Genomic DNA, 4,244 nt, shown 5'->3' with positions numbered 1-4,244 from the left:
AAAAAAAAAAAAAAAGTATAGAAACTTGATATCTGAGCTGATGTTCAAAAAATAGCTCAAAGCTCTACGCCGCACTTCAACAACTAAAAGGCAACGATAAACTTTTTTATTAATATAAAATAATAATAAAAATATAAAAATTAATAATATAAAATGTACATCGCTATTGTCTTGAAGATTTCAGAGATTAGAAAGAAAAATGCTACATTCATCATTGCGAGAGATTCTTAGGAGATAGGAGAAAATGAGAATATTTGTAGCCAGTACCACGCAGCGTTGGAGGAGGGGACAGGTGTCGATCTTATCCGGATTCCCCCACGTGGAAATCAGGTGACTCAGCTATCTCTACCTCTCCTCACGGGCCCCCTACCTTTGTATTCATATATCAGTGGGACCTTTAATCATCCTCTGCCCAAAACAATAATAAGCACTCGCCCTTACATTTCGTCTGTTTCTTACTTTCTTTCAATACTAGGGGCAAAACGGTCTTTCGCGAATGTTGGGTCTGATACGACATGGAGGAGAGGGACATGTGGGCTGGTGTGGAGTTGGATAGTGTCTTGATGCCCTCGGGGGAGGTGATGGGCACGCATGGGCTTCATGAGCCTCCTTGCTTTATTGACGCAAATACCCTTTGTCACACTTCTTGAGTAGTTGTGTTCGTGTATTTCCGATGTTCTTGTCGAAACTCGACCGACATCGATGTGAGACAAACTTTCCGATCAATGATCACCGCCTCAATTGTGTAAAATGTTTAGTTTTTTCAGTGCCAAATTCACTATACCGAATTCATGAGCACTGCAGTATCAAAATTTCACAGCTGAAATTTTATTACTAAAAAACATCGTAAATAGTTACTACTTTAACAACTTTTAAATTCAGAGTAAAAATATTAGATGTAGCTTTTCTACTTATTTTCATGTTGTTTGGATTTGATTGAATAACAATATGAGGCCGTAAATCGAATAGTCATAAGAATTACACCAATTATTGATAAGGGAAAAATCATAAAAGACTAGGACTTTAAAACAATCTTGTTGTCATTCTACAAACCGACAACGATGTGAGACAAAGTTTTCGATCAATGAACACCGCCTTTAGTCTTTGGAAGTTAAATTTGCATTCCTCAAATTGTAATTCACACTTTTTATATTTTTTTTATTAAAGTTATCACAAAACGAAAAAATCCAAGTTAGTTAGTAAAAACAAAATTTAAGTTATTAAAAAAGAAAATATAGAGTTTAGTGGATTGTAAAATATGGAGTGTAGATACTCTTGGTAATGTTACAGTGATACTCCTGGTAATAGGAGGTCACTGGTTCGATCCTCCGCAAGTGAAAAACACCCTATGGGGAGAGGCTATACCCATGTTGCTCCCGGCCTCGGAGTGGTAGTCCCATCCGACCACCATTTTGTTGTAACAAAAAAATAATAATAATAAGGAGTGTAGATTTCACTCCCCTTATTTTTTTAGTGCCAAATTCATTATGCCAACCTTATGAGCTCTACAATATCAAATTTTGATAGTTGAAATTTCATGGTGTGGACAACTGGACATATCGTCAATAGTTACTAATCTAACGATTTTTAAATTCAGAGTTGAAATATTAGATCAAGCTTCATTTCGATCCAAATATTATAAGATTACAACTGATAATGGAAAAGTCAAAAAAGATTAGGACTTCAAACAATATTGTTGTCATAAGTCATAACAACTATTGGATTAAGTAAAGATGATGTGACGACGTTATCGAAACAAATCCAAACAGAGAAGTTAGAAAACTCCAGAAATATAAAATTGTTGGAATTGTTAGACTAGTTTAGTCTCGTAAACAAAATGCAAACAATGACTATTCTATCGACCTTTAATTTTAGAATTTCAATACTCCAAAGTGCTATAGATCTTTCGACAATCCATATAAATAGATTTTTTGTTTCAGTATTTAGTTCATTTTGAAGCACATCGGACCAAAAGTTAACAATCTCTAGTTGGACTACCAGCCTATCGCTGATAGCAATATGATAATACCAAATATACACTGCATACCCCCTTCTGTAGGAAATGTTTAGTGGGCAAAATACATTACGTGCCACAACTATTTCACTATAAAATTTCTCTAACTTTAGTTCTAAAAATGTACAGATGCAAAACGTTATGTCTTAATTGATTCATTTTCAAAAATCTATTAATTTTTATTTTGTTAAGGATTTATATTGACACAATGACATATGATATTTCATTTCGATTATTTCTTTATTTGAATGATAAGTCAAGCGTGTTATGCCAAATCCGGCAAACCTATTTCGCAATTGGATCCCAATATCATGCGGATGCCTCTAGCAACGTGTTCTCTTGCTACAGTCCGTACAACGGCCATCCGCTTCAAAGTTCAAACCCTCCTCCGTAGAAATGGGCATTGGTTGTATTTTCAACATGATTAGGATTACATGATGAAGATGGTTGTCACACTCGTCGCATACAGTGAATGTGGAACTTCATTATTGGCAACTTATCCTGACCCGGAGTCTGGAGAGAGGCCATGGTGTTTATTCTTATCAATGGTGTCGCCTTCACACTCAGCTTTCAGGTCAGGTCCACCTATCACCTTTGATCACGATCTTAAACAATGACCTCCATTTACCTATTACTTCCAGAATCACACTCAACATCTCCAGGTCTTCATCACAACTCACAAAGAAGAGAATTGGTCTCCCATTATATACGTGTATACAAACTATAAAGTAATCCATATAATTGCTTAAACTGCTCTTAATTACTCGCTTTGACACCTTCTGCCAAGCGCCAACTAAAGAAATTTAGAAAAAAAAAAAAGGAAAAAAAAAGAAGAAGCAAAAATCTGATATTTTCTGCATGAAGTTATGAAGCCTTAATTTCTTTTCTTCAATCCTACCCAGCAGAGACTTGGCACTGATGGTGATATACTACCTACTATTTAATTCATCTAGAAAAAACAGTAGCTAATTGATTATTGATCTTCCTTAATTCAAACTTTGGTTTAGTGAGCTCTAAACATCAGATATATGGTCATGCTCTCTGCTCTCAGTATCTTCAGGTCATCATCAGAAGGGAGCTGGAATGGAACATATATAATTAGTCCCCATTAATTCATATGGAGTCTGAATTATTGCTTAAATACTCGTAGCTACTCACTTTTAGACCTTTCCTCAGCTAAACAGGACTAAAAAGAGGAAATATCTGTTGTTTTCTGCACTAAGTTTTGAACCCAGAAATTCTTATATGAAATCCTATTCCTATATGGCACTGATGGTGATATACTACCCACTAATGCTTACAAAAAGAACAAAGAAGAGGAAAAGTGGAAAACCCACTGATGATCAATTATTCATGTTTCTTAATTCAAGGTGGGTTTAGACCAAAAATTAAAGAACTGTGTATGCTAATCTAAGTACAGTGACATGCTAATAATATAAGCTTCAGATTTCAGATCCTTCAAGAACAACAGGGAAACAGTTGGATAGTGATACTTTTCAATTGGACCTACCCACTTGTTAACTACATTATGAAAGCTCTATTAATTTGTGATTATTTTTACAAAAATGCAGTACATATCTATCTATCTATTGGCTTACATTCCAATTGATTGATAAAGTAGTTTAAAAGATAAGATCTTAACCTTTATTCTCCACAAAGCTCACTAATCCTTTTCTATTACGGGTTAGTGCACAGATAATCTTCAATCTCAAATCTAAATCTCTCTTGATGGGATAGAAACTGTAAATAACTACTTATAATCTGAAAGTTAAAGATCTTAGACATTTCCATGCAACCAAAAGCTAAACAAGGAACTCCTCTCACTATGTGAAAGCATTAGTCTGGTCAAATATCAGATAAGGTTGATTAAAATGTGTTTAATTTACAACTAGTGGACTATAAACTAAGAACATCCCCAGATCTCAATCCACATTACATTACTTATCTATATAAATAATAGATACTGCAAGATTCTGTCTCATTGTTGCTCATTCTCTAGTTGTCAAATAATAGTTGTAGGTGGTTACAAATTACAGCTTTTTAATTAGGATTCTTTCTCTTCATGATCCTCAGAGTGTATTATGACAGCATGGCAGCAGAGTTATAGTCCCCCTACTAACCTACCCATAATCCAAATGGACCAAATAGTTGTAAGATGGGGGACAGAATTAAGATGGTAGGTTTCCTTCAGAAGTTCTAAACCTAACAAAGAATTATGGAACTTCAATCA

Source organism: Fragaria vesca, linkage group LG6 (assembly GCF_000184155.1).
Source record: "Fragaria vesca subsp. vesca linkage group LG6, FraVesHawaii_1.0, whole genome shotgun sequence".
Classification (NCBI taxonomy): Eukaryota; Viridiplantae; Streptophyta; class Magnoliopsida; order Rosales; family Rosaceae; genus Fragaria; species Fragaria vesca.
This window is presented reverse-complemented; position numbering follows the sequence as displayed.